Source organism: Rhinoderma darwinii, chromosome 11 (genome assembly GCF_050947455.1).
Source record: "Rhinoderma darwinii isolate aRhiDar2 chromosome 11, aRhiDar2.hap1, whole genome shotgun sequence".
NCBI classification, from domain to species: domain Eukaryota; kingdom Metazoa; phylum Chordata; class Amphibia; order Anura; family Rhinodermatidae; genus Rhinoderma; species Rhinoderma darwinii.
The window spans coordinates 69,220,538-69,232,908 of NC_134697.1; the positions used below are offsets into that span (position 1 = coordinate 69,220,538).

Below are 12,371 nucleotides of genomic sequence, written 5' to 3' on the forward strand. Positions count from 1 at the left end.
AGTACAACTGGGCGTGTATTATGTGCGTACATCGGGGCGTGTTTACTACTTTTACTAGCTGGGCGTTGTGTATAGAAGTATCATCCACTTCTCTTCACAACGCCCAGCTTCTGGCAGTGCAGATCTGTGACGTCACTCACAGGTCCTGCATCGTGTCGGCACCAGAGGCTACAGATGATTCTGCAGCAGCATCGGCGTTTGCAAGTAAGTCCATGTAGCTACTTACCTGCAAATGCTGATGCTGCTGCAGAATCAACTGTAGCCTCTGGTGCCGATGTGGCCGACACGATGCAGGACCTGGGGCAGGAAGTGAGTGACAATACACAGCGTGATCTCTCGAGAACACGGCTGTGTCTGCACTGCCAGAAGCTGGGCGTTCTGAAGAGAAGTGGATGATACTTCTCTTCTGAAAGCCCAGCTAGTAAAAGTAGTAAACACGCCCCGATGTACGCACATAATACACGCCCAGTTGTACTTTTACTTTTCAACACGCCCAGTTGTACTTTTGCAAGCCTCATTTGCATAAATACGAAAATGGTCATAACTTGGCCAAAAATGCTCGTTTTTTTAAAATAAAAACGTTACTGTAATCTACATTGCAGCGCCTATCTGCTGCAATAGCAGATAGGGGTTGCACAATCTGGTGACAGAGCCTCTTTAAACAGTGATGTCTACGGATGGGTCGCTCTTCCTTTTGGAGGAGTCTCTGGCTTGGTTGATATGAGCTGTTTAGTATAGTTGATCTTTTAAAAGACATAAGGGCTACTTTAGAACTTAGATAAGCAGGTCCATCTAATAAATCATTGTACTTTATCAACCGCCCACTCACAGCCATTCAGGAATTGTAGATGCCTGGCCAAGGAACAATGCAAGGAAATGGGGATATTTTAGAGGTCATTGTATGTTTATAGTTCCATTCATTTCTTCACAATTCCCAGCAGCTCACCAGTATACTGTGTGGACTCATGACATAAGAACTTCATTTAAACTGATTTGTGTGCCAATTCCCACACAAAAAACTCAAGTCACAACCACATTTCTGTATTTAATTATTTTCTTTATGAGCAAGGTTAATCGTATGGGTTTTAAGATGCATTCTAAACAAGAAAAAACATCTCGGACTCAATTCACACCACAACTGTAGTCCACAGTCAGTGTGTATGCATGGAAAATCGCCCAAAATATATATATGCCGAGATGCAGGGGCGTAACTAGGAAAGACTGGGCCCCATAGCAAACTTTTGACTGGGGGCCCCCCCTCTGCTGGGTATCACACAACCCCCCCCCCCACTGTAGATAGTGCCTCCCTATAGATTCCACCACACAGCGCCCCACTATAGATAGCACCATACACAGCCCCCTGTAGATAACGCCATACAGACCCCCTGTAGATAACACCATACAGCCCCCTCTGTAGAGAACGCCATACAGACCCCCTCTGTAGATAACACCATATAAGCCCCCCCCAAAAAAACAAAAACGGCCTATAGTTTGTCCTACAAAAAACATGCATCCCCTATCCACAGGATAGGGGATACATGTGCGATCGCTGGCATTGATAAGGAGAACGGGGGACCGAAAGTCCCCCGAAGTTCTCCATGACTAACCTCGGACTTCTGGCGTCTGCGCAGTTCAATAAAAATGAAAGGAGCGCTGGTCACGCATGCGCACAAGCGCGACCGGCGCTCCATTCATTTCTACGGAGCTGCCGACACAGACCCCGGAAGTCCGAGGTTTGTCATGGAGAATTTAGGGGGGACTTTCGGTCCCCCGTTCTCCTCATCGCTGGGCGTCCCAGCGATCACACATGTATCCCCTATCCTGTGGTTAGGGGATGCATGTCTTTTGTAGGAACAACCCCTTCAGTGGCGTCGGGCTGTAGCAGCCATAGCGGCTGCTAGCGGAGCCTGCGGCCATGGGAGGGGGCCGTGCCGGCGGGTGCCACGGGCCCCCTCATGCTGCAGGCCCCGTAGAAGTCGCTACGGCTGCTATAGCGGTAGTTACGCCACTGCGTATAGGTTTGTACGGTGTAAAACTACAGCTCCCAGCATGGCCGGAACAATGATAAGGATATGCTGGGAGATGCGGTTTCACAAAAAAAAATCATACCACCCATCATCTCGCTGCAGATCATACAGTGACTACAATACTGATTAGAGGCAGATTAATTTACATTAAGTGACTCACCGGTGACATCTCAGATTCTAGTTCTTTTCTTCTCCCTCCGGTTCAGACATCTATGATGAATTCTCCCGGCCATGACCCATTTCTGCAGTTTTCCGTTTAGATGTCTTCAGCTTCTCAGTTTTAAAACTTCTGCACCTATAAACAAAGTTACAATTCTCAACACATCTAAATATAACTGTCTCACACACACACACACACACACACCGTGCCCCCTGTAGATAGTGCCCACATATGGACTCCAGAGCTGCAAGGCAATAGCGCTAACCACTGAGCCACCGTGCTGCCCTACATATAGCTTCCCCTATAGTTAGTGCTCCACGTATAGCCCACCTCTGTAGATACCGTGTTTCCCCGAAAGTAAGACAGTGTCTTACTTTCTTTTTATCCCCAAAAGCCCGACTATGTCTTACTTTCGGGGTATGTCTTATATTGTAAAAAAATTGTCGAATTTTTTTTTTTTTTTTTTTCACAAACTTTATTTAACTGTTTTACATTTTTTTTTTTTAGTCCCACCAGGGGACTTCACTATGCGATGTGCCGATCGCATATATAATGCTTTGGTATACTTAGTATACCGAAGCATTATTGCCTGTCAGTGTAAAACTGACAGGCAACCTATTAGGTCATGCCTCCGGCATCGCCTAACAGGCAGATGCTGAAGGCAGACCTGGGGGTCTTTGTTAGACCCCCGGCTGTCATGGAAACCCGACGGCGACCCGCGATTTGTTTGCGGGGGCGCCGATCGGGTGACAGAGGGAGCTCCCCCCTCTGTCAAACACATTAAATGCCGCTGTCACTATTGACAGCGGTATTTAATGGGTTAAACTGCCGGAATCGGCGCGCGCTTCGATTCCGGCAGTTGCAGCAGGAGCAAGTGCAGGGGACGGCGCGGTGACATATGGAGAGGGGGCGGCGCGGAAGTGGGCAGGAGGCGGCAATACCCCCGTGTTTCCCCGAAAGTAAGACATATGTCTTACTTTCGGGGTACGGCTTATATTAGCCGACCCCCCTGAAACCCCCGATACGTCTTACAATCGGGGGTGTCTTACTATCGGGGAAACACGGTAGTGTCTCACATATAGCTCCCCCCTGTAGACTGTGCACTACATATAGCCACCCTGTTGCTAGTGCCCCACAGGTATCCCACCCCTGTATATAGTGTCCCACACATAGCCCACCCCTATAGAAAGTACCCTAAAAAATAGCTCCCCTATAGATAGTGCTCTACATATAGCCCACCCTTGTATAGTATCTCACATATACTGCCCCACATATAGACCCCCCTGTAGATAGTGGCCCACATCCCCACATACAGACCTCCCCTGTAGCTAGTGCCCCACATATAGACCCCCCGCCTGTATATAGTGGCCCACATATAGACCCCCCTGTATATAATGGCCCACATCTAGAGCCCCCTGTATATAATGGCCCACATATAGAGCCCCCTGTATATAGTGGCCCACACCCCCACATATAGACGCCCCTGTAGCTACTGCCCCACATATAGACCCCCCTATATATGATATGCCCCACATAAAGACGACCAACCCCCCCATTATAGATAATGCCATTCACATTTTTGAAGAAAAAAATTAATAAATTGCCATACTCACATGATCCCGTTCCCACGCTGTTCACTGGCGATGCAGACATGCTCTCTTCTGAGCATGTCTGCAGGAGCTGAACGAGCGTCCTCCAATGACGCTGATTGGCGGGGCAGAATGACTTGCCCCGCCAATCAGCACCTTCCAAGCATGGAAGCGGCGCGATGATGTCATCGCGCCGCTAGCCAATCAGTGTCATTGTAAGGCACTGGATGGTCAGGCACGGAACATGCCCGGCCATTCAGTGCTGACACATGTATTTGGCTGCCGCTAGCACTGGGGCCCCCTCCGGTGCTAGCGACACCTACAGGCATGATGAGAGGGCCTGTGTAAGGCCCCACAGTAGCGGCGCTACCGCTGTAGCAGCCATAACGGCTGCTAGCGGCGCCACCGGGCATTTGGGTGGGCGTGTCGGCTGGCGGCACGGGCCCCCTCAAGCCCCGGGCCCCGTAGCAGCCGCTACTGCTGCTACCGCGGTAGTTACGCCACTGCCGAGATGCCAATATACTTCATTGGGCAAATGTATCCAAAAAGAGTGTCTGTTTGGTGAGCATACAACAGGATCCCACAGCTCAAACTTTATTAAAAAGCACAGTCTATCCATTGGTGTTAGCATGCAAGATTCAGGTAATATTAATAGATTAATATAGTCAGACATATTGGTTACTGGCAGGGACGCACCGTCCATGAGGCGAGATGAGCTTCTTGCCTCAGGTGGCGGCGCCACTGAAACCAGCCGCCGCCACACCCTCCTGCACTAATTGTACCTGCGTCTATAGGGCTCAGATACAATTACATGCATAAACGCTGAATGGCCAGGCTTACGTTGTTGAAAGGCGCTGATTTGCGTGGCAAGTCATTCTGCCCTGTCAATCAGCACCTTTCAACGATGCAAGCGGCGCAATGACGTCATCTCGCTGCTTGCGTCGTTCAGCCCCAACAGACTTGCTCAAAAGAGAGCAGGCCTGCATTGACATAGGATGGAGTGGGAACGGGATCAAGGTATTTAAACTTTTGTTATTTTTTTCACTTAAAGGGAATGTGTCGCAAATTAAACCTTTTTTTTTTAAGTGTCGTTACTTATGTCTATTATATTTTTTACGTTTTTCTTCCACATGGTGGAAAGTATTAAAAATTAAATAATAATTTGACATGTTTTCCTATGTTGGCTACCAGAGGGAGCACTTCCCAGAATTACAGCAAGGTGAATAAGGCAAAGCAACCTGACTCACAGGGGTAAATGTGGGAGGGAATCTCACCCCCCCCCCCACAAGCCAGGAAAAGTGTCTTCAAATTGCTAAGCAGTGTCCGGCTGCCATTTTAGATGTGATTGTACAAATGAAGCTCGCAGAAGTTATAGGACACACCAAAAGGCTAAGGGTATGTTCACACGCTTACTAAACAAAGTGAAAACAGCTCCTGATTTCAGCCATTTTTTAATTAAAGAGGCTCTGTCACCAGATTTTGCAACCCCTATCTGCTATTGCAGCAGATCGGCGCTGCAATGTAGATTACAGTAACGTTTTTATTTTTAAAAAACGAGCATTTTTGGCCAAGTTATGACCATTTTTGTAGTTATGCAAATGAGGCTTGCAAAAATCCAAGTGGGTGTGTTTAAAAGTAAAAGTCCAAGTGGGCGTGTATTATGTGCGTACATCGGGGCGTTTTTAATACTTTTACTAGCTGGGCGCTCTGAAGAGAAGTAACATCCTCTTCTCTTCAGAACGCCCAGCTTCTGGCAGTGCAGATCTGTGACGTCACTCACAGGTCCTGCATCGTGACGGCCACATCGGCACCAGAGGCTACAGTTGATTCTGCAGCAGCATCAGCGTTTGCAGGTAAGTCGATCTTACCTGCAAACGCTGATGCTGCTGCAGAATCAACTGTAGCCTCTGGTGCCGATGTGGCCGTCACGATGCAGGACCTGTGAGTGACGTCACAGATCTGCACTGTCAGAAGCTGGGCGTTCTGAAGAGAAGAGGATGTTACTTCTCTTCAGAGCGCCCAGCTAGTGAAAGTATTAAAAACGCCCCGATGTACGCACATAATACACACCCAGTTGGACTTTTACTTTTAAAACACACCCACTTGGACTTTTGCAAGCCTCATTTGCATAATTACAAAAATGGTCATAACTTGGCCAAAAATGCTCGTTTTTTAAAAATAAAAACGTTACTGTAATCTACATTGCAGCGCCGATCACATGCAATAGCAGATAGGGGTTGCAAAATCTGGTGACAGAGCCTCTTTAAACTCGCATTTTTGGCTGCATTTTTACGGCCGTTTTTGGAGCTGTTTTTCTATAGAGTCAATGAAAAACGGCTCCAAAAGCGTCCCAAGAATTGACATGTACTTCTTTTTGGCGGGCATCTTTTTACGTGCTGTTTTTGGAAAAACGGCTGTTTAAAAAACGCCCTGTCGGAACAGAACGCCATATTTCCCATTGAAACTAATGGGCAGATGTTTGTAGGCATTCTGCTTCCAATTTTTCAGCCGTTTTTCGGGACGTTCACAGCACGAAAAATGGCTGAAAACACTGCGTGTGAGCATACTCTTAGAATAATGAAAGTGAAGTGAATGACTTTTCAGTTGACAGGTTCACGTGGCGTGTATTTGACACGTGTTTTTTGCACTTGATTACGCTTGATTTTGCATGTTTGGGGGGGATTTGTGTGTGTGTGTGTGTGTGTGTGTGTGTGTGTGGGGGTGGAGGGGGGGGTGGTCGCAGCTTATGCTTCAAAACTGCTGATAAGCGGCTACGAAGGATTAGCGGCGCCAGTGCCTACTCCGCTGCACAAAAATAGGACACAGCTCTGCTGCGCACAATACACACACAGCTCTACTGCGCACACTACTCACACAGCTCTACTGCGCGAGCACACACACACACACCACTGCTACATACAGACACACACTCAGCTCTGCTGCACACACACACACACGCACACACACACACTCTCAGCTCTGCTACACACTGACACACACACACTCAGCTCTGCTACATGCAGTCACACACTCCGCTCTGCTGCACACACACAAACTCCGCTCTGCTACATACAGACACACACTCAGCTTTGCTGCACACAAACACACACTCAGCTCTGCTACATAGACACACACTCAGCTCACCAATTTTTAGACTCTTTCACCACTGGTGGTGAAGAACTTTGTCAATGTACATTCATGTAATGATTTATAAAACTTCTTGTGTATTATATGAGGTGTGTGGTCTGCTACGTCTAGGCAATTAAAATACATTTCTGGTTGCATACTTTCCAAAAGCAGACATAATTTTTAACTAACTTTTTATTATTATTTTTTATTGAGAGGATAGAAGGATACAGAGGACGCAGCTGTTCTGCAATACAAAGAATAAAAGCATTTCACTTGATTTTATGCTTGGAAAATGACATCTGGAAAGATTAATTTGCAGATGACTTCATCAGTGAGAGTAGATTGGGAGATGGAGATTACAGTCAGACAGTTTAGTCCTGTATGGTTTGCAAGTTGTGAGAGATAAATATGAATCATAATAATGGCTTCTCAGCCATTTCAATATTCTTAGAACCAAAATTTGTAGATTAAAATATGTATACGCATTGCAATATGAATGGATCATCAGTTAAAGGGAACCTGTCATCTCTGTTTTGCTGCCCTCACTGAGAGGGAGATTTTCCTAGATCACTTTGCCAATTTGGTTTCTAATTCAAGGAGAGTCCAAATAAAATTAGTGTTCCTCCGACCATCATGCAGGAGCAGAGAGAATTCCCGAGAAGATTATACAGGGGGACCAGATCTTCTCAAACTATTTAGCCTTATTCTGAGGAATGATCGAAAGTTTCTCACTGACCATAATCCAGGATAACTTTGGTTTCACACGATCTAAGCTAATCAAATGTAGTCTTCCATGCCCCCGCTATCGTGATTCTGGTAGCTGGAAACATAAACGAGATACATTTAATAGTATGTTTGTGGATATCATGCACTGGTTTATTTAGTATTGCTTCCCAGGTGATTGAGGGAGATGTGTGTCACCGATTGTGATAGATAATAAAAGCGTATCCAGAAACTGTGTATTCTGGGAAAACTCTACCAGATATGCAGCAGGGAACCCTTGCCACCACAACCACTGAACCAACAGAAGGACCCAGGAAAGAGTCATGCCAAACTCTAAGGAGGTAAATACTATGTCGTGAGAAGTTTATAATCGGACTGTGTCAGGGCCGTATTGATAAATAGCTTAAAGGCTATGCACACCTGTGAAATTGTATTTGTTGCACATTTCAAAAAGATTTTTTTTATTAAAAATTATTTTTACTTTTTGAGATACAGCTGCTTTGTATACTGTATAGAGAGCAGTATACTGTATCTAGCTCTGAAAGCTGTATCTGTCAGCTCAACGGCACTGATGGGTTCAGTATCAGCGGGTCCTGCGTGTCTCTAAAACGCGGGATCGAGCACATCTAAGTTCATAAGTTAGATGTGATGGGTAACAGGTGGATCCTGCGTGTCCGAGACATGCAGGACCCGCTGTCATTGAACCCGTCAGTCCCGCGGACCTGACGGATTCAGGTCTTAGAGCACGACACAGCTGCTCTATAGACAGGGCACAAAGCAGATGTATCTTAAAGAGAACCTGTCACTACCTCCTACAAAGTGAGTTATTATACTCCCGTAACTGCCGCTGGGTCTGTGAGTCCAGCGGTCTTTGCGGTGTAGTTCTGTGTCCCCCCGTTTCTGAGACTTTCTCCGCTCTTTATTTCTAAAACAATATGTAAATGAACCGCTGGCTAACCAAGTGGGTTTGGTCGCCAGCGATTACATCACACATTCATCCCAGGAGTGTCGGAGGTGGCACAGGACAGCGGGATACTCGAGCAGAGCGCAGGACGTAAAGAGCAGGATGCATCAGCGGCAGTAAGTTAATTTACATATTGTTTTAGAAATAAAGAGGGGAGAATATCTCAGAAACGGGGTACACAGAACTACACCGCAATGACCGGTGATGATAGGTCAGCATCACAGGCTCCCTTGTAGCTCTGCCCACTGAGAAAGACCGCTAGACTCACAGACCCAGCTGCAATTACAGGAGTATAATAACTCCTACTGGATGAGATTTAACAAATCTCATCCACATGCTGCGTAAAAATTCCGAGCAGAAATTGACCAACGGTGCATATTTTTCGGACCGCAGCAAGTCACTTCCTGCTGCGGAAAGTGGCCAGAGTTGCTGCGTTTTTCAGAGGAGATGTCTCCATCTCCTAACATGGTGAAAAACGCAGCAAAATACGCACCATTTCTTCAGAAAATCTGCAGGAAATGGAGCGTTTTTGATGCAGCGGAATGTCTGCGTTTTTCAATGAAATTCTGCAGAAATTTTCTGCAGATATTCCATTGTGTGTGGACAAGCCCTTAGGGTGGTTTACATGGCCTGATGTTGATCGTTGATCGGCGCTTGTTTGCTCCTTTCACAAAGAGCTACGTATGGGGACAGGCGCTCGTTAATACGATTGCTCGTCCCCATACATTTCTATCATGTTGGAAGCACATCTCCTTGTTTACACAGGGGGAGATGTGCTGCCGACAATGATAATATTTTGGACATTTAAAACGATACATTTAGCCAATGAACGAGTATTTGCTCAGTCATCGGCTGATCGTTGGGGGACGAGCGTTTTGTGAGTGCTCGTTTGCCAGATAATTGGCCGGTGTAAAACAGCCTGTACTGCTATTTACACAATGGCCCAAAGATATCAAATATCCTTAAAACATTCGGAAGAGAAGTGAGTGGGGCGATAATAAACAGCAAAACATTGTTCGCAAAGGACACACATTTATGCTCATCTGTACCATTAACCACTCCACAAAAATCGAGGTCCCTACAAAGCCAAGAGCCAAGAGCTCGATTGCCAATGCGAAAAGCACTAAAGACAGATGGAGATGAACCAGCAAAAGGTCACAATCAAAGCCTCGAATGCAGGCCTTGACAGTAAGTTCTGCATAAAGGGTTCGAAGAGTATTGAGGAACACTGGACCAATTCTCATATGGATGTAGTCATCTTTATTTTGACTGTGATAACTCGTTGCAGCGTGATATCACACAACAAAAGCCAATAAAAAAGTCAAGAAAAAGTTTCTTGACACTATTTAATGCATTAAAACTCAAGATAAAGACGGCTACATCTGTACGTCTTAAAACATAATGTAAATAGGTACACGAGACTGAGTCAAACGCTTTGCGTAAATCCATGCCCAAAAACATACCCAGTCTGGAGTGCCTCCAACCCAATTTGAATTACATTTAGATGGAGCATTGAAGGCTGGCAGGGATTGCTTACTGCCTGCCTACCGGGAATTAACCCCACCTTGTCAGGATGGATATACTTAGGCAAGAAAGCATTCAACCTGGTGGCCAGAATTTTATTAAATATCTTCATATCATTGGTAATCCTGCATGCTATTATGCATTAAGCTCCCATTGTTGGTGACTGCATGTAGACCGCTTTATGCTAGTGATTTGGAGCTTTGTATCAGAAAAACAGAGCTCTGACTGCTAAAAAAAGATATAGTAACAAAAATAATTAGCAAAGAATGTTGGACTGATAAAAGTCATGTTGTTAAAAGGTGGACATTCACTTTAGAGTTCCAAATCCTTTACAATATAACCCAACATCTAGTAAAAGTCTGTATTGCTGTGAACTCTGATTGGCTCTTGATTTTTTTAAAATTAATAATGGCCACATGGAAATCTTTTTCTATTAATGGATTGATTGACGTGCATTTTGGGGTGTTGTTCAATTGAAATCAATAAATGTTATGCAACTCTGAGTCAGAGGTAAAGGGATCTTTTTATTTTCTGAGTGGCAGAACCCCTTCACTCAACTTTCCATTGTAATAATTTTCGAAAATCCTAAAAACAGAATGTGTTAACATTGAAGAGTAATACTTGGTACTTGTACATATGTCTACGGGTTATGTTGGGAAAATGCAACTACCAACAATACATATTATAGGACCTCCAGGCAATGACTGCCTCCTCCTTTATCAAGTCTAAGAATGGAAGTTTTTATGTACACAAGATCAAAACAATATCATGAATGAAGCGGTCATTGTCATATTGATCACAACTGATAAGCTAATATAATACAATTATGAGTTCCTGACTTCAAAAGCTTTCTTAAAGAACAGCCTTAGGCTACATTCACACGACAGTGAATATAAATTAAAAACTGATCAACTGTTAGTTTTTCGTGGCCGTTTAGCATCAGTGTGTCTCCAAATTTTCATCCATTTCCAGTCCGTCTGTCCATTTTTAATGGCCGTTTGACATTCCTTTTGCATCCGTTTTTCATGTTCGTTAAAAAAACGAATGAATTTCATTGGTCAGGCTTTTTTTTGTCCCAGCCCCCTGACACCCAACGGAAGGTCACATGTTCACCTAGACACTATTTTCTCTCGACCTATTTCTATTTCTATTTCTACAGACCTCCTGTATATGATGCCACACAGCCCTCCTGTATATGATGCCACACAGCCCCCCTGTATATGATGCCACACAGCCCCCCTGTATATGATGCCACACAGACCCCCTGTATATGATGCCACACAGCCCTCCTGTATATGATGCCACACAACCCCCCTGGATATGAGGCCACACAGACCCCCTGTATATGAGGCCACACAGACCCCCTGTATATGATGCCACACAGACCGCTGTATATGATGCCACACAGACCCCAGTAGATGATGCCACACAGACCCCTGTAGATGATGCCACAAAGACCCCCTGTATATGATGCTATACTGATTCCCTGTAAATGATGCGACACTGCCTCCCTGTAGATGATGTCACACAGACCCCCTGTAGTTGATGCCACACACCTCCCTTTATATGATGCCACACAGACCCCCTGTATATGCCACACAGACCCCATGTAGATGATGTCACACAGACCCCCTTTAAATGATACCACACACACCCTCCCTGTAGGAATTTTCAGGGACTGTCTCTGTAAATTCTGGACAGTCCCGGAAAATTCACTACAGTTGACCACTATGTACAATGCACCCTGTACTAGCGCCACCCTACCCTTGTAGTGAGCGCAACAATACACTACATTTAACTTTCGGCTGCCCTACATACACACTGATGCATACTCACAGATGCAGCGCCGTCTCTCGTCTTCTTCACGTGTGGTCTCTTGTCTGCACGGGATCTGATGATGTAATCGCGACGCCTTTGCAGAACCCATGAATTCGAGAGACCACACCTGAAGAGGACGGCGCTGCATCGGTGAGTATGCCGCCGATAACCAGCTAGGGAACTAGTAGTTCCCTTACCAATCCCCATTTCACAAATCTGTTTTTAACGGTTGTTACATGTATTGACAGCCATTAAAAACGGATCCATTGACTTTTATGGGGGCCGTCTGGCTGGGAAAATGGCCAAAAATAGGACATGCCCTATTCTTTGATGGCCATTATTCACGGGTAGTTAAAAAAACGGACGTGTGAATACACCCGTAGAACATCATTGTTCTGAAAACGGGTGTGTGATAGCCGTTTTTCACTGTCGTGTGA

General features: G+C 45.5%; 1 protein-coding gene across 3 annotated transcripts in view; it reads right to left on the minus strand.

Moving 5' to 3' along the window:
• Window positions 1-12,371, minus strand: part of MMRN2 (multimerin 2) — a 43,124-nt gene that overhangs the window by 23,593 nt on the left and 7,160 nt on the right. Inside the window, exon 1 of one of the 3 annotated variants that reach the window (XM_075841719.1) lies at window positions 2,188-2,316. The exons of the other annotated variants lie outside the window; for them this stretch is intronic. The gene's annotated coding sequence lies outside the window, so the exon portion shown is untranslated. Of the gene's footprint in view, window positions 1-2,187; window positions 2,317-12,371 lie in introns of those variants that run through there. 3 annotated transcript variants of the gene reach the window in all.